General features: G+C 38.7%; 1 protein-coding gene and 1 pseudogene across 2 annotated transcripts in view; both read left to right on the top strand.

The window, feature by feature from the left end:
• The window catches only part of LOC143216253 (DNA repair protein RAD51 homolog 1-like), a 43941-nt pseudogene extending 17381 nt beyond the window's left edge, over positions 1-26560 (top strand). Inside the window, exon 4 of the transcript XR_013010529.1 lies at positions 18795-26560. The product of XR_013010529.1 is annotated as a DNA repair protein RAD51 homolog 1-like (transcript). The remainder of the gene's footprint in view (positions 1-18794) is intronic.
• Nca (neurocalcin homolog) overlaps positions 1-27264 on the top strand; it is a 240375-nt gene that overhangs the window by 74493 nt on the left and 138618 nt on the right. The window lies entirely within an intron of this gene.

Here is a 27264-nt window from a genome sequence, read left to right as displayed (position 1 = left end):
TGTTCAAAGATTTATTAGTATAATTTTAAAGTTTTACAAAAATTAGTTGTAATTAAATGTGAAATTTGCATTGCCGTGTTTCTTTTTGCGGCGATCATGTCCGGATGCTCGACCGAGAGTTCGAGACTTCGCACACTATGCCGAAGTTCTATGCCGTAAGTAATTTAGATCTGTGCAATTGCCACTTCTGCCTCTTTGCTTGATCTCACGCCTCCTTTTCAATAGTGTGTCAATTGTTCTGCCAATCCTGCAGAATCTCCATGTCTCGGTCCTTTCCTGCATTGAACACGTGTTCCTCCATGTCTGGTTTTTCTGCGTTGGGTCCGTAATCCTTATCCTTCGTCTGACAAAAGGGTTATCGTTCGCTCATCGGTAACCACACTCGCCTTTTGTTCATTTTGTCGCAGTCTTCTTTTCTTTGTTATATTGGATGACAGCAGCGTTACATCTCGCGGTATAGGATCCCCTTCGACTCCAATTGATTCTCTTCCCGCCAGTATATTTGGCAATGATCGCATTGAAGCTCTCCACTGAATTGTTATTGCACTTATATAACAGACTTTCTAGCGTGAGCCATCAATGGATGGAAGACCTCTTCAATCTGCCTATATGTTCCGATTTTCATCAGAAGTGGACGGAGTCTTTGGCACTCTTTATGCTCTCCGAAGACGTGGCTAGTCGTCACCATGTCATTTTTTTAAATAAGTCATTTTGTTAAAGATCGAGACATTTTCCTTCGATTTACTTTCTGCGGCTTTTCTGTATTTACCGGGTGGAGTTCTTCTTCACAATATCCTTCATTTTATTACAGAAGTTCCGTAGCAAATGGTTCGTGCATTCAATCTTTTTCACACGAACCATCTCCGTTTTGTAATGTAATTATCTATCACAAAATATCTATATATAAAATTATCTGGTGTAATCCCAGCGTCTTCGACGTGGGTTCGTTGATCAGAGGAGAGAATAGTAGCGCGTGCTCAGCCTAGCAGATTGGCAGTAGGTAGACCTGGTGTAACCACTCGCCCAGCCATTGCGGCTATGTTCCCACGCTGTTGACGTCCGGGAATTATAACTGGAGCTGGTCTCAGATCCTCGGGTAAATCCCACCCCTACCTTCTCGCGGATTTATTGTATAATGCAAATCCGTTTTTACTGCTTCGGCCATCACTCTCGGAGCTGGATAAGACATGTATTTCCAATGTGTATCGGCTGTTACTCGTACGAAATCGCCATTTTCTGTTGGCCACGCTGGAAGGTCTAATCTGTGGTGTTTAAGTGACTGCGGTGAAAAGTCACCGATGCTGCGTAAGTACTCATCGACTGCCGGTGGTGTCGTGTAAGCGTTGCCCTCCATGAATGTTATTAACATGATCTCGTCATTTTGGATTCTAATAAAGCTGTTGCTCGTTCCAGTCGTGCCTTTAAATCTCCTCTCTTCTTGTGTGCATAACGGTTGCGTTTCATTAATTTCTTAGCAACGTTGTATAATCTGGCTGCATTTGGGATGAATTGGCACTTTTTTATGTTGCCCTGCAGCAGTACATTTTGGCTCTTCTGTGGGGTTGAACACTGTTGTAACTGTCCTGATGATCTACTTAGGGGAGAGTCGTGCAGTACCGACCGCTCTAAGTTTTCTTGTTATTAGGTAGACTAGAATCGGTAAAAATTAAAATTAAAAAAAAAGGAATTTGTAACACAAAGGGAACTTAATAAAAGGCCAGAAATTGATTTTGTGAAATTTAATAATTAGTATTCAATATTTGTAAGAATAAAGATATTAGAATTTGAAGGAAACAAAGAATTGTCGTCCAGTACCGACCATTACGTATTTAGTAGATTTTTCAGTCTAAATCATTAATAATGTTAAAAAAAGACATTTAGATGTTAGAATACGCATTTTTATTCAAATTTTATTTATACAAATAATAAAATAATTATATATTTTTATATATTATGTCATTTTTTTCGTTTAGTTTTTACATCTTTCCTTATTTCCTTTCCTTAATTGAGTTTCAGCTTTCCTTTTTTCTGCTTCTTTGGCTTTTTCGTTTCTTGCAGCTTTTCTTTTCTCCGCATTTATCTTTTTTTCTTCAGCCAGGTTCCTTTTTTTCTGAACTTCGTTTATAAAAACGGTCGAAGTTAGGATTTCGGATTGTTGCGTCCGTTGTCTTCTCTTTTTTGTTTGCAACTCTAATGTGTCGTTGCTAGGAGAGATTGATTTTACTATTTCCATGAACTTTGAAGTTACACCACGTAAAGAAGTTAATGAAAAATTATCGTTAATATTTAAAGTGAGCACTGATGATGGTTTTTTCCGCTTTGGAATTTCGGACATTTTTCTGTGGGAAAAGGTAGAAGAAAGATTGAATAAACATCTTCTCTAACTTCATTTCAAATGCTAACAGATTGAACTTACAGATAAGAAAAGTTTGGCTTATACTGGTCGATGGTTGATTGGTCGGTACTGCACGACAGTTGGATGGTCGGTACTGGACGACAAACATGGGGAAACATTTTAGGTTATGGTATACAGAATATACAAAGAATATTCCAAAACAGGGCCCGTTAATTATACTTAATAGACTAGGTATAATATACATAATTCAACAAAGTCATTTACTTACCTCAGAAACAAATTATCAGATCTAGAAAATAACTCTTAACACTCGAAATATCAACGCTCACGCTAAATGTGTCAGAACTGCGAAAAAATCGAATGAACAATGTAGCAACGAAACATATTAGCCACAATAGTTATATTCATTTGTTTTCTTAAAGGAAGTGTAGCCATTTGACCTGGAAAAGTCATAAACTAATTTTGGTCGGTACAGTACGCCGGTCGGTACTGCACGACTCTCCCCTACAATTAGTACGGTTTTCAAACTCTCTTCTCACAGCTAGTTTGTCCATCCGATGGTCAAACATCTTCCGCATCTCTTCCAGCAAGAGTGACGCGGACAATTCTAATAGGCTTGGTTTCCAATGGAACCATTTGAAAGCCTTACTTCGTAGGCGCAACGTAATTATGGTGACCGTCGCGAAATCGTCCAAGCTGTACATGGTCCTGAGTCGCTCTACTTGCTTTCTCCATATTTTGAATGTGTTTCCGCGCCCATAAATTCGCTCACTATATCGACGATCATTCTGATACTTGTATTGGGGCGGACAGTGACGCTGTTCCCCGTGGATCGCGGCGGCAAAAGATCGCGTTCCTGGCGAAGAATCTCCATCTCTATCTCCGCGAGAGACGTCGCTGTTCCAAAGTCTTGGTTGTTGTGATACTCCGCTGTTTCGTGACGTTCTTGAATGCCGTCTTCAATGTTCGGGACAGCGCCGATCAAGCGGGCAACTAATTCGGATTTCGAGCCTGAGACAATCATGTCCCTGGACCTGAGCAGTGCCTTGAGCTCAATGATGGTTAGGTTGGCCAAATTTCTTCTATTTTCTGCCATCGCGACTCACCAATATTCAAACGCGCGCAAAATCAATATTCAAACGAAAGTCCAAAAGTCGGCGTTCACAACCGTCACTAAAACACACCACGGATACGATACCAAAGATATCTACTAAAGTCCTTTCTAATACCTTCTCAACTTCCCGAAATTTGATAGCCGCGAACAAAAAATACGAAATTTTATCGATCGTCGGCTCGTAATGACAAATTCTAATTGTAATGTCGAAGATCGTCCCAGCTGGTCGCCGATGATCGATCTTCACTAATACCAACGCATCTAACATCTAACACCTACATTATTATAATATAATATAGTTGGTATTATATTACTTATTCTTATCTTTATAATATAATATTATGTCCCAGTAAGCAAATTGCTCTATTTTGGACAGTGTTCCAATTGAGCCCACTTTTCTCGCGCATGCGTAGTAGATAGATAAAACCCGGTTTTTGAAAACCGACAAACCCTAAATGCAACGTTGTTGTGATCTCTAATTATTTAACTATTATTTTCAAAATCATTTAACCGAAATAAAAAGTATCGATCAATTAGCGATACGGGGATAAAAAATAAGAGTCCTCGACACTCTGTAAACATCGGTGCTGAACGGGTTCGCCGTTAACCGTGTACACCTGCACTTGCCCAAATTCCAAACTCGATTTTCTCGGAAACAAATCCTCAATCAAAAAGGTGTTATTCAATTTTTTTTATTTATTCTGCACGTAGAATTATTCCGTGCCCGTGCGGTCCCACTTGTCCTGCGACACTCTGTATGTCCATCAATTGGATACTGTGCTACCTACATGCAGATAGGAGATGTTTACAGAATTTATAAATTGGAGGCGTCCTAAACAGCGCCGTACAATTGTTTAATCAGATTGAAAAAATATCTATTTCATTGAAAAATCGTACGTTGCATTGTAGATAATTTCAGAAGGTGCTCCACCTAGGTAGGAATTTTTTTAAATAGAAGTGTCCCCAATCGAGAGAATTATGATCTTCCTAAAAAATATCTCTCATAACATGAAAAACATTTCTCCAATCTCTTTAAATAGTTTTCTGATAGCGGCGATACGGCTCTCTACTGTAATCCTCCTCCGCGATAATCACGCGCGCGCGCGCGACCGCACTTGCAATATGGGAATTTCGATTTGTTTTGTTCCGGTATTGTTTGCTTCCCGGTGAGAGGAGCACAAGAGGATAAGGTACTAATATAAAATTCGATTTGAACCGCGAAAGGAAAAGAAAACTGTTGGGAAAGTTCGGATGAAGAGTCTCACGGGCATCACCCCGTGAGATACGAAGCACGGCATGAAGTTTGCCATCTCGTTTCGCCTCGTTTTTTGCTATTGTGCGCGCGTCACTTTCCTCGACTTTCCAGGGAAACGTTCATTGTTGTCGGAGCTTTTTCTCGTAACCTTTGTGGAGGAGGAAGGCCAGCGTGGCTCGGCGCGGCTCGGCGTGGCTCGGCGCGGCGACATAAGCATGTAGTACACCACGTATAGATATAATACACGCAATCTTTCTGCTACGTACCTCTCCCTTTTCTATCTCCTTTTATATCCTGCCACCTCCGCCTACATCCCTCTATCCTTTTTCTAGGCTCGACGCTCATCCTGCAAACCAATCGAGTACGAGCTCGGGTTGAGAGAGGTCTCCAGGTAGGCGGAGATCGATAGCACCGCGACCCAGCTTTACCCGAACCGGGCCGGGAAACTCTCTGCCACCAGTTTCTCTCCATCGAACCTACGTGTGTACCACCTAGGTACACAGTTCTAACAACTCTGTGTTGCGAAAAGTAATTAGCGCTTCTTACGCGCACCCCTACACCGATAGATAACCCCCCGCCCCGCCCTTGACCCCGCGCGCGCGCATACCGATGTCCCATTTTGTCCCGGATTAGGGTTCTTTGTTCGCTGGTTATCCGGCTTCCATCATTTACCGGCGATAACAGTTTTGTTTAACCGTGCGTTTGTTTATACGAGTCGATTCCTTCAACCATGATCAAACATCGCTGCTCGAATACGAGAACTCACTTATAGGTAGACTGCGGACTATAGGCATTCATGAAACAGTAAGAAGGCTGATAAAACCCAAGAATAATATTTAGACTGCGGATCTTTGTGCAGAATGAAAATTGTCTGCGTTAATTGCACGAGACTGCAGCCAAGTAGGCATTTTATTCTCAATTTAATCATTCTAGCAAGCTGGAAACGGTAGCAATCCTGAATCAGATCAATCTTTCTACTGTTTTAATTTGTACGTACACATTTTTCCCATAAATCCATAAAATCCGCATTCTAGTAATATTACTTTCAGTCTAATAAAATAATGGACGAACGGTAGTCCCAAGTGTTAATGCTAGATACAATTTTTATGTATTTGTACAATGAATAGTGTTACATATGGATTACTTTCGAATGGGCAATTTACATTTGCTTAAAGCAAATGCGTGTTAGGATGCTAAAAGGCTTTAGACCCCGGAGGTTCGGATATTCGAGGTCCTACTGTAATTGTATCGGTAGATACCCGCGTTATAGCACAGTCACGCTGGCGATATTAATCACCCCGTGTTTAAAGTAGGATAATTAATCATGGAAATAAAAATACCAACAGAGAGTTTCGCTACATTAAACCGTACGTGTTTCTTGCCCTTTTTCTAGATCAGATCATTAATGCGTCGGTTTCTTAAACTCTGACAAGGGAGCCCGGTGACTGACACCGTGACTTTACGCAATTGTTCGTCAGATCAAAAATTTAGCCACATTTCTTTAGTGCCCGTTTTTCATTTCAAGGGAGCAATCAACCCTTTTATTCGCACCAGTCCGTCTACGTAAGTGTTCATAAATCGTAGACGACAAAAGATATCAAAAAATAGTTAAAGCAAAAGTTATATCGTATCTTGTGGTCCATAAATCTGCCCGAATAATTTTTTGGAAAAATCATATTTTTGAGAATTAAGATTTTGAAAATGTATTTTTTTTCAAAAAATTGTTCGCACAGATTTATGGGCGCAAAGATACGATATAACTTTTATTGCAACCTCTTTTCGATAACTTTTGTCGTTTGCGATTTACAGGCACTTATGTAGAAGGGTTGGTTCGGATAAAAGGATCGATTTCTCCCTCAAAAGAGAAAACGGGCACGGACGAAATACGGCTGAATTCTTAGGTAGGTCTAATGAACACTTTTGCAAAGTCTCCTTAATATCATAAAGGTTTCCAATGTTATAGTCATACAATTTTGTAAATTTAAGATATTTCCGTGTCCAGTTTCTACTCGTACTTTTTTAGTTTTCGTTTCGGAAAGAATTTTCATCATTTTAACGTATATTCTATTATTTTAGCTTTCTATGAATATACGAGTATCGGTTTTGTCGAGGAAAATTTTTGTCGTCCGGACATTATTATCGCTTATGACACCCTTTACATCCATTCATCTTTTCCATTAACGCAAGCTTCGAATCGAAACTACGGTATCGACTGCACCGCCTGCTTGTGTTTCCATCTAGCGGTACTCTCGTTCGACGACGACGTGCGACGCTGAGTATTTACCAACATGGCGGCGCCCTTACCTGTTAAAAACGCCAAAAATCGTTCAACTTTAAACATGCATAACTTTTAAAAAACAGTGGTTCCTAAGATAGATACTTGTATTTTTGGCGTTTTCTCGTAAAAATATACAGAATTATAGAAAAAGTTAAAAATTTATGGGGCCCTAAAGTGATTAGTAAGTAGTTTAGTTTTATCATTGTCAAGTCGAATTTTTCAAGTGATTCAGAGAAACGATAATTGTGCCGACTATTGATTTAAAGATACGATTTATTTACTTAAGAAATACGTGGCATTATGAAAATTTCGCAGTTTTAAAAAAACTTTTAAAAGTTTGAAAATTTTATTCGCGGTACAATCGGTGCTATCTAAAGGTAATAAATCTAATAATTGAGTAATTACTCTTTTATCAGATAGTGAAACGTACTTTACGAGAATGCACATTAATTTCTTATCTGAAATGTCTGTGCTCTCATCACTTAAAATAGAAAATCGAGTTGTTTCTAAACATTCAATAAGTTTTTCTAATTCGCGTTTGGTTATCCATTCTTAATAATTTTGCTGCACTTGTGCCGAGCAAGTGAAAGGTCCTGCACAGCTTTTGACTCAATGAAAATATCTTTCGAAACGGGAACTAAATGGTCATCTGTGCAAAAAGCTACATTATGCTCTGCAAGAACGGCTAACAACTATTATCATTCTCGGTGGCTTTGTTATTACACATCCTCATATTTCGTATATGTTTTTGTCCGTCTCTGAATGCCTAATTAAACTCTTTTATGACATCTGATAGTCTGATGACATGCAATGCAATACAATCTACCTTCTACTTCATTTAAACATTTCATCATCCATCCAACAATTTTGGAAACATGAAGCTCCGCGCTTCTCTTTGTAGCTCCTTTTCCAATATTACCTAAAATTAATAGAAATTAGTTTATGTTATCGGCGCACAGGTTCGATCCAAAATCAAGACAAATAGATTTCTTTGACAGAGAACCTAATTTAAAACAAAGATTATTACTGGAAACTATTCACATGATTAAACAACAAAGCGTAAATCTTAGGCACGAAACACCTAAGATTCATGAATATTACGCAGCATTACTGAACCAGTAAGATGTATATGATGAAGTTTCCTTTCATATAACAAATTCTAAGAATTGTTCTCATCCACCAAGTAAACACTCGGTGTTTTAGAATTGTTGGTCAAATATTTTGAGTGTTAATTTGCACCGTAACAACAAATGGTATACAAGCAAATGTGCCTGGGTTAGGAAAGGCAGTTTTTCAATTTGCATTTACCGCCAAGTATCGATTCAAGAACTTTTCGATCACCGTGTCTGATTGGCTGATTGTCAATATACGTCGTTTCTTCGTTCTTGCACGGGTTCTATCTTAACGTTCACACGGTTCAGTTTAGTTCATGCCTTCATGGAATTCAGTTGAAAATTTATACACTTATAAACAATTTACACATAGCAAGTACGGTGAAAAAAATTATGTTGTTGGTTATTGTTGATCTTGTGATACACTCAGTATAATATTCAGTATTTTTCAGACGCAAAATTCTCTTGAAGATGATCCATACTTGCATCGAAACGTTGAGAAAATGTTTTTAAATTGCAAAATTACTTTGTCTTGATTTTGGATCGAACCTGTGCGCCAATAACATAAACTAATTTCTATTAATTCGTTACGATCAACAAAACGGAATATTTATTACCTAAAATTGGACTCCGTTGGACGTTCCCGCTAATAATTTCATGTAAGTACGTGTGTGAATAAGACTGTGTGCATGCCGAACCGAGCATGCGCGGTTCAATCTCATTAACACACGCATGCAAGTTATGCTCACGGATGGTAGGTTCTGGCGGCGACCAAAGAACTGGCCCTAACAACCACACTTTTCTGAGGGAAGTCTGAACACCTGTATAATACTGGCTCCGATGTCGGCGACTGTTATGCCCTTAGACCATATATACTTATAGACACGGTGCAGATACTTTTGACTGCCGGAAGATCATTCAGATGATGGTAGCTCGTGACGTCACAGTTTCGAAAGATGTACAAGCTATGCTCATCGACAGCGCCTACCAGCTTGGCTTATGAGGGTGAGGGGGGTATACCCGGAAAGAATGGACAGGATAATTTCAAAGAATTTGGCATTTTATCATGAAATAATCATTATATAAAGTATATTTGAAATACAAATGTTTATTCTATATGTTTTATTAAGGCATTACAATGAAGTATGAATTAATAATAGTATTATATATTAACTATTTTTCACTGCAATTTTAAATCAGCACATTATCCCCATTTTGAATTGCTACAAAATTCACCCAGAGTAAAAGAACTTGCTCCAACTTGCTCAGGTTATGGCGGTCAGTCGTGTAATGGGTAGCGTCGGCGTCGGTTAGCGTCGGTCTGCCGCATCAGCCATTTTGAAATTATCTTAAGACTTATCTTGTGACGTCACGGGCTACCACGATCTTTCGGACGCTCAACTCTCGGCTTTCCTATACACATACTATACCTATGCCGTGTCTATAAGTATATATGGTCTAAGGTTATGCCGGCGTCTTCAACGTGAGTCCGTTGGTCGGAGGTCAGAATTGTAGCACGTGCCTATTCGAGTAAATTAGCTGTTGGTAACCCAGGTTGGGTTACTGGATCAGCAGCCGCCCGACCAGGTATAGGTGCGGGTCGTAAATCTTGCGGAATTTCCCAGTCTCTCTACCCTGTCGAGGATTGACAGTATATCTGAGATCTGCCAAAACTGCCTCGGCCAGCACACGAGGTGCTGGATACGCCGTATATGTACTTCCAATGGTTGTCAGCGGCGATGCGACCGAAGTCAGCCTGTCGCATTTGGCCATGCTGGAAGATCAAGACGATAGTGTTTACCACTAGCGTCGGCGAAATCCCCAATATGTACTTCTGAGGTATGCATCGATAACGGATTTTATTACGTATGCGTTGCTCTGCATGTAAGTTAACAAATTAATCTCATCATGCTCATCGTTGCCACGTAAATTACGTAGCTGCGCATAACGATCGTAGAGATGTATTGTCATAACGTACACTGACTGCCATTAATATTTGGACGCTCTAAAAAACGCGATAATCTTTTTAATATTGGACTATACGATTAAAACTTTTTTCGGAAGCTAGAGCACTTAGTTCACTACAGGATGTGAAAAGAAATTTTTTCGAAAATTGCAATTAGTCGAAATTGTAAAGAAAATACTAAAAGATCCATTTTACAACTTTGTTATGTGGGCTTATATTGGAAATTTAAAAATACGTTTTGTAGATCTGTTTTAATTAAACATATCCTGAAAATTTCGTCAAAATCGGTCGACGTTGCAATGAGCTACAAGCGTTCAAAGATGAACGAAAGAAGAATTTGCAGATTTTCACGATTTTCGGCCTATAACAGCAGTAAATCTAAGAATTCTTACATCTTTCAATGACTGTCATTTTTCCCTGCATCAACCGATTTCGATGAAACTTTCACAATGCATATAACCCACACAGATCTACAAAACATATTTTTCAAAATTTCAATATAGGCCCGCATAAAAAAGTTGTAAAATGCAACATTTAGCATTTCCTCGACAATTCCGGTCAAATGCAATTTTTGAAAAAATTTCTTCTCACATCCTGTAGTAAACTAATTGCTCTAGCTTTCCAAAAAAGTTCAAATCGCATAGTCCAATATTTGCGAAGTTACGGTGTTTTTAAGAGTGTCCGAATATTAGTAAAGCAAGCTTTAGATACGGCAACTCCGAAATGTTTATCAATAGCGGAGCTATCGATATAATACGAGCAAGTCGTATTCCCGATCTATCAAAGAGCGGAGACTCAGGCCGACGAAGTCATCACAGTCGATCTCGTCGATTAGGCTAAATTCTTTCGTATGTTTAATGAATACTTGTGTAAAGTTTCATGAAAATCGGCGTGTATCAGCCACTGCGGTTCCCTCGTAAGTTGTAAATATCCAACAACAGAAGTGCCTTTGTTAGAATCTTTCCTTTTCCGGTTTATGTATTAGTTCATAGAATAATATTGAATACGACCCGCGTCTGATGTACATCTAATTGCTTGGCCCTTTGCTGCGATCGAGTTTGGAGACTCCAACTCTAAAGATTCAGTCTTCTTAAAGGCTCCGTTCCTTTGATAGAACTTGTTAGCCGTTCCTCGCGTTTACATTACCATCAACTACTGTTACATCTTATCTCCTTAGAAGGCTCGAATTTCTAGATCACCTCGAGGAGGTACCTTTTTTGTCTTGTAAATCTGAAGGCATTTTTTTTGTACACGGACTGCCATTCGATAACTTCGCGTCCAATTACTTCGAAAACAATGTACTCCAGCAGAAAACGTTCGAAACAAAAGTTTTACGGATTCAAAGAGAAAAGTCACCTCCTTTTAATATGTTTTAGGTACTTCCAAGGTTATTTGAAGGTCAACTTAATTTCTTAAACTGGGAATCATATCTTTTCATCGCCAATTCATCTTTTACGGAAAGAAATAAAACATTATTTGTCGTTTTTTGACTGGACTTCATCATAAATTGTTAAAATAGATATCTCTTTCAGTTTCGGTATTTCCTAATATGGTCAAGGAAATTGTAATCAATCAATAAAGAAGGTTCTTTAAATTTTGTGATCATTATTGTTCGTAAGGTAATACAATAAAAAAACTGTACTTTTTTGCAACACTATTTTAGTACACAAAAAATATAAACATAACATAATATCCAACTCAGGCCTCTTATTATTAATCTACATTTATCTGGAATATGGCAATCTGCAGTTTTAGAAAATACAATGTTTCGTATACGCATTCTGTGTTCCAACCTAGTACAAGAATTCTTATTCAAGAAAATTTCAGAAGGTACGGAATACGCTTCGCGTGTTACCTTTAGAAACCCTCGAAGAGAAAAAGCCTTCCATTAACGATAATCGTTAGACTCGCCGAGATTTTCATCGCATTCTTATTTGTTCTGAAAAATTCCAATACATTTACACTTACATAGATGATTGTGCAAAACATTTTGCAAATCCAGCTTATTAAAGACGCAGAAGTTGTTGGAAAAATTGTCCCAATTCTTTTCAAAACGACGTATATTTTTCCTTTCGTAAAAAACCGGTCAACTTCAGTGCACACATTAACATGATTGAAGCAGCAAAAATAAAAAAAGTCCAAGCAATAAAAGTCGGATGAAATAGTTTTCCAGTTTTTCAAAGTCGGCTCATACTCTTCCTTTTTGTTTCACGGGTTCGGTTGATTTTCCACTGAACCTTCTCCCGAGCGCTTCATAAAAATGTCAAATAAAGAGATCTATTTTTTTTTTTTTGATGATTCTAGACGAGCAAACTTGGGTAGTTTATTAAAATTAATTTGGCGTGCTCGAGTTTGAGGTCACTGCAACCCGCGTACCGTATTCATTTCGTATGGAAGAAGCGCAGTGAATAGAAACATTAATATCCGGACTTCTCGTACCCGAAATAAGTGAAACATTTTCGCAAATGCATACCGTTGCCAATTACTTGGCAACAGATAGAGCCGTGATAATAACTTTTCTGGCGGAATCGCAATTTATGCGGATTCATGAATAATTGCTCGAATTATTTGAAAATTTCACATTTTCAAACGTTTAATGCTATTAATTTTTTTTTCATTATAAATGACTCATTCGCACTCCACTGACCCGCTTCGCACCGAAGGAGCTCCGTGCGGTGTTTACAAAGTTACTACGTATTACCACAAAATAAATTTTATAAATCTATACATAACAGATAGTATTGTATTTACATTTTTACGTATTATACACATAAGCATATACTTACAGAATAAAAGGCCCAACTGCTATACGCGTTGCCGCTTTTATTGTTTTGGTCTTTTATATTTTTGTATGTGCTACGTAGACCGGCAAATTTTGTCGAACATTGCAGCCCATTTACAGCATAATTACATTGCTGCAGTTCGGCTGCAATCTCCTTCCAAATTACGTTGTTCCTCTTCAAGCCGTTTTTAAATTCGGCTTCCTTTTCTCTATATAGATCTATTAGTAGAAGTACTGCCCCATCAGGCCACGTGAATGACTTGTTCGGGTTGGGGTGTTCAATTTCCTCACGTAATTCCGTAGCAGTAATATTATCCATTTTGTTAACTGCTTTCAAATTTAGCGCTACTAACTTTGCATCAAACGCTTCACCTCAGAGCTGTGGTAGCTGATGCGCGAGAAGTGGTGGGGATCTAGGGAATTCTAAGCGATTCATGCGTTGAAGCGTGAAACGGAACGCACCCTATAATGTTTGTTTACCAAGCGAAACAACCGCTACACCGACATACTTCGCCGAACCTTTATCTTTGACATTTTACCACGGCGTTTGTTTCCGATATGACGCGGTCGCAATACCGTCTGAAATTTACTACAATTCACCTAAGTCACTAACAATTTTATTGCATTGCAAATTATATGAACTGTTGTGTGAGTTTTCTCAACGGCAGCGCTACTCTCTACACTCCTTACTATTATCTTACTATTAAAAATTCACAATCCCAAATTTTCAGGACTATCTGTATGGGGTTAGGAATCTATATGGGGTTAGGAACCTGTCTGGGGCTAGGAAAACTTACTTTTTACTTTTTAGGCCGTTTTAAAAACGTGGTATTTTTTAAAAACTTATTTTTCTTTTCCATTTTAGATGAATGTGAGGTTTCCGTGAAATTTTGAATTGTACTATTTTCAACCCTCCTTCTTTTCGTCGGGCGGGAAAAAATGGCATTTCTGCTCCCTCGTCGGTTGATTCTTCGCGAGCTTCCGGGGGTGTAGATGCAGTTTCCATCGATATTTCTGATCAATGTTGTCTTCATCTCGCTATAATTTTATAAAAAACCAACATAGCAACAATTTGAAACAGAGCATCTGGAACTAGAGGTTTCAGGCTTTCAAACCATTGTTTAACGATATCGATACGGCAATTTTTGACGGAGTTATGATCACAGTAAAGTGGGACCAATTTTTCGAGTTCGCACTTGTGATCCCTTAATGCTTTTGAGGAGTGTAGTAATAAAAAAACTAGTAATAAAATTAAATGAATTACGCTTATACACAGCTTTGTATTATCCTTGATAATTACATTTCTGCTACAGAGAGTTACTTTCATATTCATAGAAGTATTTTAAAGTTTTATTAAAATATAAGAAATGGTGCTATTTTAAGAATTTTCATTAACTTATCGCAAGATTGGAATTATTCATGCGGTGATTAAAACTACGGCTTAACTTTTGTCGGACACGGCATTCAATTTAGTTGAACGATCGATCCAAGTAATTGGACTTCATTCCCAAATGCATCGTTATTCAGGGCTCTTGTCGCTTTCTCCGAATCGTCGTTGGGAATTACAATCTTCTCCAATTTCACTGTCTATGGTAGAATTCTAAAATCACGATTGTTTCCTAAAATAATCTATCAAAGCAATTAATTTGCATCGGGTCTACGAATGTGTAATTTTCTATTTACTTCACTGATAATAATATTGTTCTGAAAAAGAATATTTCACGAGCAGCACGATTTTTTTTTACCAAACTTAAAATATCTCAATTTCTACATTAATTGGTAGTGCAATTGGAAATGTGACAGACTAAGGGTAACGAGATTACGATTGCGAATGCTCTTGTTCTAGATGTTGGTCGCAAGGGTCATTCCATGCCAAATCGATCACTTTTGGCAGGCACCATAATCGATTTTGTTCTAAATGAAATATGTTGTAGTCCATGCGAAATTAGGGGGGGGGGGGTCAAGTCATTTTGCTGGTTTCGAATTTATTTTTTTTTTTAGAAACGGCAGGCCTTTAAAGTTTTCAATTTTTGCCCATTTCGGCGAAAACGGGACTCGCTTACGAATTTTTATCTCCGGAACTGTTTGTCCGATTGAGCTACATCTTTTTCGTTTTATTCGGAAAGGCTTGGGCTATTACAAAATAATTTTTTCAACCTCGAAAATCAACTTTATAATGTCGAAAAATTTAAACAAATTCCTTTTTAAGTTTTTCCTGTGAGGGGCCGGAGTTATTTAAATTTTCAAAAAAGTATTGTTATATTCCTTGAAGTTTCCCCTTTAAAATGAGCCTTTGAAAAAGATGGTATCATTCAAATTGGCGTCACAATGAGCTGGCAAAATACGCCGTGTACCCTCGTTTCAGGTAGAGGCGAGTCTATGATCCGTTGTCTATTCTTGCGTTGGTCCTGCGTACGTTTTGGTTTTGAACTGAACATTTGTGTGGATATATCTAGGGCGGTTCTGTTCATTTATCTAGGACAGTTCCCGCCAGAGATGATCTCGAACATCTGTTCGTTATCGGTAACAAGGTTAAGGGATCCACCTACAGTATCTATCCGCAACAAGACTGACATCGAAACCGAGGTCCATGATAAAGAAAACGACACAGGGACACTGGTCGATTAACCTAAAAATTATAAGATAATATATAGCCGAATGATCCTGAGAAACGAACTACAGCGGAGGCGGCTCCTTAGGACAAAGGGAAGCACGTATCGTCCCAAAGGGATTCTCGCAACGTGAAAGTATTGATTTCGATCGGCCTTTTGCACCACTGGCGCGCCTGGAGTCTATTCGAACGGCAATGGGCAGTGGCTATACAATGTGGAACGAGCAATTCTATGTTACAATAGCTTACCGGAACGGCGCGGCATACTAGAAGAAGAAGTATACGTGGAAATGCCAATGTTCACGGGGAAAATAATAAAGGAGCGGAGCGAAATTGAAAGATGGGCTTGCTCATGTTTAGATCTTTCAGAAAATGTGAGGAAGTTCACTTCTTGGGCACAGGATGTGGTTTTTCTCGTTAGAGTCTTTGACAAGCCGGACGTTGCTGGCACGTCAAGCTAAGTAAACGGTTAGCTGAATTCAACGCAAAGCAGTGTCCCCATCCTACGCTGATCCGTATACAGTAGCGCACAATTAAGCTTCCGCAGTCAGGACCGAACGTGGACGCTTAAGTGGCTACGTTGGCTTCTGCGAATTCAACTGAACGGAAGATAGGGAACGTGTGCGAGCGAGATACCGGTAACTGCCATTTATCAAATTTCAATCGACCCGCTCCTTGGTGCGTTAGAAAGCCCGTTTCCTCGACAAATTCCACATCTTCAAAAATGTTAGTGGTACAATATAATACTTCAAACATAAATGTAGGGCAGGCATGTCATGCACGCGGCCCGTCGACATGGCCAAATATGTATATGGTTCTTTAACCTTTGAGAACGTTGGATTTCTCAAAATTAAATTTATAAAATGTGTTTCTTCTTTATTTAGTCTTTTTTTTTATATTGTGGCCCATAGTGGGACATCAATGTCATATATCGTAGGTCGTTGAATTCGTCTTAACGTGAGCTATAATGCTAGCTAGGGGTGTGCGGGTACCCGATCCTCGGGTCGAGTTGGGGTCTCGCAAGTTTGCAATATTCGGGTACTCGAAGTTAAAGTTGTATTAATATAAGTATAATGCTGTTCTATGATTTTTCTGTTGAATCTTTTATTTTCACTGGCAGGTTCAGAATGATTTCTGTGTATTTTTTTAGTATAATCGGTTCTCAAACTTCCAAGCAAGACATCGTAATATGCACAGAGTTATTCATCGCTGATTTGATCGCAGACTTGCCCCAACTTTGACTTTGAGTACCCGAATATTGCAAACTTTCCGGACCCCCGACTCGATTACCATTTCGGGTATCCGAAATCGCGGGTAGCAGAACTTTATAAACATTTCGGGATCCCGACGCGACCCGAACCCGAAGTCTCGTGTACTCGCACACCCCCTAATGTTAGCTATAATTTTTTGTTGCGCCTTCGGCCGCGCGGTCCGTGTTTCGGTCGACGAAGCCACAAAAAAATAGTGTCCTGTTTCGATCTATGTCACAACACAGAACCGAGAATTAACTTGGAATGGGACATTACTGTTCTTGAGAGTTGAAGTTGGATGGGTGAAGGGTGAAATCGAGTATCTCGAGAGGTTCTCCATCGGGGACATACAACAACGATTCGAAATGTCTGTATTGAAAAGCGTTCCAATGATCTCGGTACCGGGGACAAGACTCGGGAAGAGCACACATCACCTAACCTATTGAAAGCGAAGGAGAAAGAGGTGACATACAATAAGGAACTGGTCGGAGCATTATCGCACTCAGTACCATGTGCAAGGCTGGACACGGCATAGTATAACTTCAGTTACTTGAGCCAATGCTACTGCTGCTACAATTTGAGTAATTGGACTCCGGTTTTAGGCGACTCGCGAGAAACGCCACTGTTATCGCGTTTCACTCGCAACGGAAAAAAATACGAGATTCGAATTTTCATTCTAGTTACTACAAATGCTTCGTAATTTGACATAAACTTATAGAAATCATTACCCAAAGATTAGAATTTACTCCTTATATTAAAGACACTCAAGGCGACCTTTACATCTCGATAAAACAGCAAAACAGACAAAAATCAACTGATTACATTACATACATGCTTCCAAATAGTTTCGAAGTAATTTGGGTGATATACTTAGCTGAATCTCCCTGCATGCGATAGTGCCCCCTTAAGAGACAAAGATTCGAAATAGCGCTCTACAGCAACGTCGCGAATGCTATCAGGGGAAGTAGGCGATCTGAGAATTGCCGGCTGTTACCTCCATTCCGTTTTCTCATCTGTTCAATGCTTCGGGAAAGAGATTGGGGAACAAGCGAAATAGAGAGAAAGGAGGTCATAATTATTTTAATAAAGGAGGAATAATTTTGCGAACATTAAGGTGATTAAACAGACACCAGTGTCTGTACCGATCTCTCAATATCCTGTCTGTTATGACATGCATGGAAAATTCCCTGTAAAATACCGTTAGTCCTCGGGACACTTCTACAAGGGTCTCGAGGAGGCCAGCACTTTCTTATTTTTTATGAGGGTTCGAGGCTCAAATTGCACACCCTTGGACCATCGTCTTCGGGACCATCATTAAGCGCAACTCCTTGAGAGTTTCGGATAAATAACTCTGTCTGCCGAGTCCTTGGAAAGTACGTTTTTCAAAGACGCATTGTTCCCGAAGTCGATGGTCGTCGTCCGCGTGAGACCAGGGGTCATAAATTAAACGCACGTGTTGGCCACTTGGGCCTTTCGTTGTTACGCGACTCTGGGTCCGTTGCTAGTACCGTCTTTGTTTGTACATTTGCTTTCCGCGATTGGCTTGAGGTGGGGATGTCCTCCCCCGCCGATAGGGATGCATAGGAATGGCTCCTCCCTCGGGTCAGTCAACGAATGGGATGTTCTTTCCCCCAAAAAATGTACCATTTTCCCCACTTTTCAATCTCACCACCGAGGTGAGGAACGAGCTGACCCAGGGACAGCGACTAGATACAATTTCTCTCTGAAGATATACAGTCTTCCGCAAAAGATTAACTCGATCCGAGACAGAACTTCCAGTTCATACAAGTGTAAGATATTGTAAATATAGTGAATAAATCCAGAGGTTCGTTAAGGCAAATTAGGTGTCGAGCTGTCGTTCATTGAAATTTACAACGCAGAACCTCTCAAATATATTAAGAGAAGCTGCGAACATAACACTGTCTCTGCAATATTTTCCATGTTGTCTATCGCATATCTTAGTCTAGTTAGAAGAACCGTCGTACGCCCGATGGTACGACATTTACAGCCAAAGAGGCAATGAAAATAAACGATTGTTAACTGTTATTAACTTTCTGGTATTGGTTCCAGGAACGAACAAAATTCAAGTCTTATTCAATGTAAACTGGTTTGTGCTTGAGAAGTCAACTAAGGTGGAAAAAACAAAAGAACCAACTCAGCGAAAGACTATAACAAAATCCTTTATAAAAAGTGAGTTATTTGCATACGAAATATAAAAGTAAACTGTAATAAGCAAATGGTAATAAATTTCATTGTTTTAGTGCTCATGTGCGACTACGAACTCCAGTTCTATATTTGATATCTTTGATATAATTGAGTTACAGTGCAACAGTGAAATGAAAGAAATTTTTGCGTCCATATCAAAAATTTAGAGAGATATTCCAACTTCAGATATTTTGCACAACGAGCTGTACGTGCTTTTGGATCCACATATGTTTGTGAAACATTGTCAAACCAGCTAACAAAAGATGTACAATGTCGAACATAAATATAGATTTGCAAAAATTAAGTGAAAGAAAGGATAGACAAATATCTCATTAATTACGACTCGAGAGTTAATTATATCGAATTATATTGAATCATAGTATAACAATAAAGTTTTATGCATTTGTATTAAATTTTTTAAAAGCATGTTTATCTAAAGTGCGGCCCGCAGTAACATTACACGTCATCAAACTGGCCCGTGGAACCATTTGGGTTGGCCAGGCCTGCTTCGGATCTACATATAAAGATTCATGCGATTTTATCACCGATTGAATAATGTTTCTTGCAAGTGTAAGTAAAGACGTGCTATGCATCCTGTAGGTAGCAAGCGGCCGAATAAAATTAAATTTCATCAATTCTCGGGAAACAACGGGCCATAGTGGGAATTCGGGTCAAAAGGAAATTCTGTCGTTGCCAAAATTCCGTCGGTAGGTGAACACAAGGCGGGCATTGTTTCACCACTTCTATAGGAAAGGTGTATTAAGGGCGCGATGAAAAGGAGGACACAATGCCTTTGGTCAAATTTAATAGGCGAGGAATTAGAAGTTACCGGTCAGTATAATTATTCAATTTTCAGGGCGTACGGGTTTCGAAGTTAGTTGTTAGAGAATTCTAAGAGACTTGTGGAATATTAAGGTCCCGGCATTAGTTAGATCAGTCGATTAATTTATCGTGGACAACTATAACAGCTCCTACTAACGACGTACAGGGTGCACAAAAAGTAATGGTCATCCGTTCGAGGGGTGAATCTACATCTCTGGATCGGTGGACATTATGAGAAACTTGCCGCAGAATTCTTTATAACAAAGAAAATTGTTGTTACATCGATACCTTCTACTCATCGAGAAGAGTTTGAAAGGAACCACATATCGCAAACAAATTGTTATTCAGATATAAGCTTTTAAAGTTGACAGAATTGACGCAGTTTAATAAGACAAAACGTACAAACATGTAACAAACAGCGAAACCAACGTTTCAAGGAGAACTACCGAGGGAACAAAATAAACGACAATAATGATATTTTAACCATACATGCATTACCACATACGTTCACTGCACAATATCGATCATACTACATACACGACATACATAATTGCTTACATGGATAACGCGCTTCAGCTGACACCCCCTCTATCAATGTAAGCTATAAACAATGAAAAGGATCATCTGATATTTCACATAGACAGACAATTCCGATGTTTAATTTTAGGCAATGCTTTGGTCGAAATATCGGCTATCATTAACTCTGTACTTAAATAAACAATTTCTACAGTTCCCTTTTCCACTATCTCTCGTGTATAATGGTAACTAATACCTACATGCTTACTACTTTTGTGGAACACTGCATTGTTACTTATGTCTATGGCGCTTTGATTGTTGATTGATGATGGTCCCATATCCTTAGATATTTTCGTATTTGATTCTATTGTAGTCGATATAGGTTTTCTGGTCTGCATATTAAATTTGTTTAACAAGTCTTCAATATGAAAAATAACGATTCTTTTCTGAAGGATCTGGATAGACAATGTTTGAGGAGGATTTTCAAAATATGAAACTGCTTTTCTATTAATGAAATTGTTATCAGCAACATTGACAATAACTTTGAAACCTATACTTTCCAAACCTAATAAAATCTTGTTGAGAATAGCAAACAGATCAGTAGCATTCATTTTATAAACTGGAAAAATGTAAACAACATCTTTACAATCACACAACAGGCTTTGTATCATAAATACATGGGCTGTTGTAGCAACATCAATGCAGTCATACGCTGTGTACCAATTAAATTTCCTCCTTTGTAATCCTTGTGATGTTTTACGTGAATTTTGTCTAAGATTAATGATACAAAGCACTGATGAGGTTCTACGGATGCTTTTTCTCTCTCTAATGTGTTACGGATGACGAACAGGTGTTCAATACCACCTCTGGCAGGACCCGTCCTAGATAAACGAACAGAGCCACCCTAGATAAATCTTCATAGCTGTTTAGTTTAGGGCCCAAACATACGCACGATCAACTGGTCGTTGACAAAGTACGAATGTTCACTTGCATTTGTACTCTGGGCTAGTACTGTCGTAATCACGAATCGTGTCGCGTCGTGCTGCATCTCGGAAGTTAACTACCAGTGAGATCGGGCTAAAGTTCCCCTTCGGATCAAAGACCCCCGCATTGCCAGTCCGTCAACACCGTGTATCCTAGTTTAGGCAATATCTTCTTTCAATTCTTTCTATTCTAAGTTCAATCCACTCGCGACAATTACACAATTGTAATACGAATTCTTATAGTCAGAATATATTTGTGTTCTTTGATAATTAACGCAAATTCATTAAACCCATAATTATTGTCCAATATCCTAATCAAGTAATTGAACGTCCCCACACGATACAATCTTACCGCTCGGATTATATTAATTAAATTACATTAGTTACGAGGCTTACTAATTATCCTAGCGACTCCCTAGCTTCGCATCGGGTTCGTCTGCGCGTCGTCGTTCCTAGTGACTCCCCAATTTCGTATTGGGTTCGTTCACGTAGTTTCACCCTCCTAGCACTCCCCGATTTCGCATCAGGTTCGTCTGCGTTTGACTCCATTCCTAGAGGCTCCCTGACTTCGCATTGGGTTCGTCCGCGTACCTTAACTAACAAATTGATACCATATTCCTATGGTAACAACCCTTCGCCGGCCACTCGTGCTGCTCGCGGCCCTGGCTCGTAACAAATGGCATCATACTTGAATTGATATTGGAGCATAGGTTTTTTTACAGTATTTGGATGACGCAAAATAATCATTCCTGTCATTCTTAAGAAGCTATATGCATGCGGAGATATAAAAAAGAAAAAGGCTCAACATTTTCGGTAGCCAATATTTCTTATCGCTTAGTATATTAGTTTCGCTAGTGTCATTTTTATCTATTTTTGATTAGGGCTCAACACTCATCAATATAAAAGTAACGGAGGGATGTTATTGTTAGTGTTTGAGTAACAATAGCATTTCTTCGCTAGAGAGAGAGCTTAAAATATATATAATAAACTTATTTTCTTGATCTGAGAGAGATTCATCGATTGCGTTACTTCTGCTGGACAGCCTCAATTAACTTTTGGGATATACCACTGAATTTGGCTGATTGCACGTTCTTGAATGTAACGTCGCCAAATTTCTTTTTCCAGGCGATAGCGCATGATGCTAGGCGAGGGAAATTTCGTGCATTTAATGAAACATCGCTCGGATTAAGTATTCGATAATACGGCCACATTGTTTCTCCGACCGCATCTCTAAGTTAATCTACTACATCCATAAATTCTCCAATCTCCTTCCATATAATTTTCTCACGGTGAGCTTCGGTTAATGGTTGTCCATTTATGAATTGTGTCATGGCGATAACACCAGTCATTGATGACTCTCCTAATAGGGTTAGAGCTGCTGCTAATTCTGTGTACTTGTTTTGAAATTGATAACAAAACTTTGAATAGCATTGTCTTTAACGTTGGTGCCATATTTAAAACTGCGGCCAATCCAGATAAAGACTCACCAGTGATAGCGAACTCACCTTCTGACGTTGCCAAGGTCGCGTAAACAGCTCTCCTTCTATTAGCCATGTATAAGTTCCTTTGGTTGACACCAATATTGCTATCTGTGTTAAAGGTTTTTGTCATTTTTATAAGGATCAAATGACATGTAACTCGGAAATCAATATCCTCGGGAGGGGAACCTGATGCAGTAGGCTTAAATTCGGGGGTTTCGATTCCGGGTTGCTCATCGATAACTTTCACTGCGGGATCAGGATTTGATAGATAACGTCTGTCTATAGTTTTGTCTCGTCTTGTTCCCTATGTTCCCTTGTTTTCTATGTTCTGCAGCAGTTTTCTCACTCTCAATTAATGCATTCTGGATGGCTACAGCTTCTCGTCTGGTCTTCTTCTCAGATGGGGATTCCCTGTGATTTCTTCGTTTGCTTAAATAAGGGGAAACTGTGGAAAGATACAGGGTACTGCACCACTCTTTATTCGAGGCTTGCGCAGAGGAGCTGTTATTATTTTTCCAGTTTTCCAGTCCACTGCCGTTGTAGTAAATTCAATGTCTGATTCCGCAAAGTGTCGATGACATATTACGGAATGTTCCGAGACACAGAAATCTTTCCGATGAATAGCGTTTACCCATTTCTATTTAACCTTTTCGTCGCGCGGAAAGTTAGAAACATGCAATTTTGAATTATCACCAGCAGATAATTTTCCATTACACTTAGGCACACAACACTTATTAACCATTTTTAACTAATAATAACTATTTACAATTGAAACGACTATAAATATCACAAAATGTCGTTATAACCACACGTAATACGTAAATATCCGTAAAATATGTATACGTTTAACACATCATCGTTTGGCTTTATTATATGTATAGGAGGTGTTGCCCGTATATTGTATATTTCTAAAAAAATATTCAGTGCGGTTATTACCGCGAAAGTACAGATCAAATCATCATAAAAAATGTAATCATTCACGAACAATGATTACAACAACTTCTGATTCCTTTCTTATTCATTCATCAATTTTTTTATGATTTGGCCATACGGCCGATACATCCTGGTATTGTAACATTTTCGTATGAAACAGTATAGTAAGATCACATCGCTCGTTGAATACAAATCATATGGAAATGAAGTCGCGTTTGAAATCAAGCTTTTATATTATTTCAATCCCGCGGGATAGATGTGCGATTTATTTCAGTCCCGCGGGACTAAGGATTTAGTTCTTCGATCTAATACATATTTGATAAATAGACCGCGCGGATCTTTATGTAAAATAAAAATTTTCTACCTGAATTGCAACAACCCGGAGTGATTTAAACAATTCTTTTCTTTCGTAGTATGTTAAAGTTGAAAATAATTTAACAATACTTAAAATTCTTCTAATGTTTTTACTCTTTTAAATTACGCCCACTCATTTTTCTGTCATAAATGCCTAAAATCCGCTGTCTTTTAGTGAACAAACAAATTTTATTTAACGAGGTAACCATCTTTAATCGCAGTAATCAAAATTAATTAACAAAATACAAACAAAATCTAAATCCACATATTAGATATTTTTTACGCAGAATTTGGCGCTGTATCACATTTGCTCAAGTAAGACGGTATACTAAAGAATAGTATGCATACCCACTTTTCTTTTTTTTCCGTCGAACCTTTATATAAACATTTGGGGTACAAACTTTTTCTCAGCCAAAAATTCCTTCTCTTCATATAGGTATCCTGATTACCATTTCCAGGGCTGCTGAGCTTCTAACAGCAACTCCACTTCCCCAGCACGTCGCTTACGGAGCTGACGTCTAGCAGCCGTGGATGGGGGAGGTGAAACAGGACGGGAAGGGACAGCAGAAAGAGTGGGGGGTGAAGATAGGATAGTTTCATATTTACGGCATCGAATATGAGTCAAAAACACTTGAGATTTTTGCGTTAACGTGCCAAATGTGCATTCCATATTCTTTCTGCCTCGGCTTAATCAGTATTAGATTATGTAATTTAATAAACGAAATTAACCGAACTGAACTTTGTTATACATAGTAACGAATTACTGAGCACAAAGAAAACACAGTCTTTTAGGTTTAAATGTCAGACGTCAAGTGAAGATCACGGGCTAGAAATAGAACGATGTGTCGAACGAATAAACAACTGTTTCATAAACAAACTGAAACATACCAATATTGAATCATATCGAATCGATTATAATCGAACATTAGATTAATTTTGACATGTTTCAATAATCAGTAATTAGAAATCCTTTTTTTTTTTAATTATTGAGACCTCTTTGGGCATACGGTGTCATTCAAGTTTTTCGTAAGAGAAAAGCGTTATCAGCAACGAAGTAATATAGAAATGGGTTATCTTCTTTATCATGTGGTTATCGTGACGACATAGGAATATTGATGCCATCTCGTTCCAACCAACGACCTAATGCCGATGTGCGAAATATACCTCCATCGCTATCTCTACCTGCGAAACCACGTTCGATGGATATAAAGCAGCCGTCTGCATCACTGCAACCCGATAAAATGACGGAGTGATATCCTTTATAATTGAAGTTTGTGGACCCCGAGTTTGGAAATTTCTGAATTCTTATATGCTTTCCATCAATAGCCCCCAAACAATTTGGTAAATTCCACGATTCGGAAATACTTTTATGCAATTTCTTTCCACTTTTCCATACTAGGAATGAGCATATATGAATCCTTTAGTGCAGTCCATATTGCTTGCGTAGTTTCAGCTACAATTCTCGCTATGGTAGATTCTCCTCTTACAAAGTAGAGTCCCAGTGATACAAAAGTACAACCTGTTGCCAGGTATCTGAAAACGAAATATCTTTGACCTTGTTGTTGCTATATGTAGATTTCAGTATGGTATATAATTGACAATTACTTTGGAACCTGAATTCGAAACTCAGTCCTCTATTAACACTATTTATATGTATAATATTAATAATGTATTAGAAATAATTTTATTTTATTCGCCTACCCCTAAACGGTTATCAAAATCCTTTCTTCATGACTTACACATTCTCGCATATTTGTATCCTGTCTTTCTATACTTGACCCCACTATTCGTACAAGATTCTTGTACGTATTCTTTCGCATTCTGTGAAATGCTTGAAATTTAACAACGTCTTCTGCTGATTCTCTTGCAGCCACAAGTTTTCTTGTTCTTCTTCTTCTCCGTCGAATATAATTATGAAAAATCACCTCAAATTATCCTCAAAAGCAGTCATTCTGGCAGTTTTCCTTCGAGGTGTACATACTCATTGCCACTCCTGTTCTCTGCATTTATCGATAAATGTCTTCCTTAGCCTAATCCTAACCCAAACCCGGGTTAACCAAGGAAGGTTACTGTAACCCATGCTAACCTCGAGGGAACGGTTCTCAAATCTTGGAGAGAGCGGGTTAACCCGCTCGGTGCGGGTTACTATTAAATTGAGATTGACGGAATCTAACCCGCCGTATAACCCGAATCGTAAAGTAATTATAGCTAACATAAATAAACAGATTCGGGTAATAATCATATTGAAAAGAGCTGTTTAGATACCTCTCATTTCTCTTCTTTCTCTTCCTCGTCCGCTCCTCTGCTCATACAAAAGTTCTTTGTATTTTTTGGCGAGAGTTTGCAACTGGAACACAAAAAATGAAAATTACACAATTTTTTTATTTACTACTCATGGATTTTTGTGTGCGTTCTTTTAGAAGAATTCTTTTCGACAGTCGGATGTTAGAAGTGAGAATACTAATTACAAACTCTTTCCGGTTGCAATATTATATATGTCCTTGTACATGTTAATGATGTATATCATGTGCTCTCCTGACTTCTTGTAGATCTTCTCAAATGCTGCTCCCCTACCGATGAAGATCAAACAAAGGTTCAACACATCCTTCTGGAAAGCATCGTTATTTGTGAAAGTGTGATCCCTGGGGTCTCCACCACCTTCAACCCTCATTCTCCATGGCGTTTCAACCTTTCTTCACTGTAGTAGTACTCAACATAACTTTAAAAAAAGAAAAAGTCAGCGCTAATCTTTCCTGCAGTGGTAGAGAATCTCGCATGACTGTATTTCTTCTTGATAAATATGGTGCTACCTTGGTGACCAATGTGTTGAACAGATTTTCGTCCATACAAAAGTAATTTTTGTAATCGTCCAAGGCAGGGGCCGGCAACCTGCGGCTCGCGAGCCACATGCGGCTCTTTGGATGTGAAGCTGCGGCTCTTTAGTTCCACACGCAAATATTATTTATTTCATAAAAAAAACATTTAAAAATCGTTCTGAACTGATTAACGAGGATTAGACACCGATTCTATCTCTCAGCCACTTGTACTCGCTTTTCACCGCACCCCTCCCCCATGACACGCGTCGTCACTGTCGTCAGTCCGTCGGAAGCTCTCGAATGACGCCGCGCCGTCGTCGCAAGACAATTTGGCGTTTTCACCAGTGCTTTGGCTGTGACGTATAGTTTGTTGTTTCAATTAAAAGAGTTAGAAACGAATTATCTTCTCAAAGTTATGTATGTACATATA

This window comes from Lasioglossum baleicum, chromosome 15 (genome assembly GCF_051020765.1).
Source record: "Lasioglossum baleicum chromosome 15, iyLasBale1, whole genome shotgun sequence".
Taxonomy (NCBI): Eukaryota; Metazoa; Arthropoda; class Insecta; order Hymenoptera; family Halictidae; genus Lasioglossum; species Lasioglossum baleicum.
Note: the sequence above shows the minus strand (reverse complement) of the source record. Positions and strands in the feature narration are given on the sequence as shown.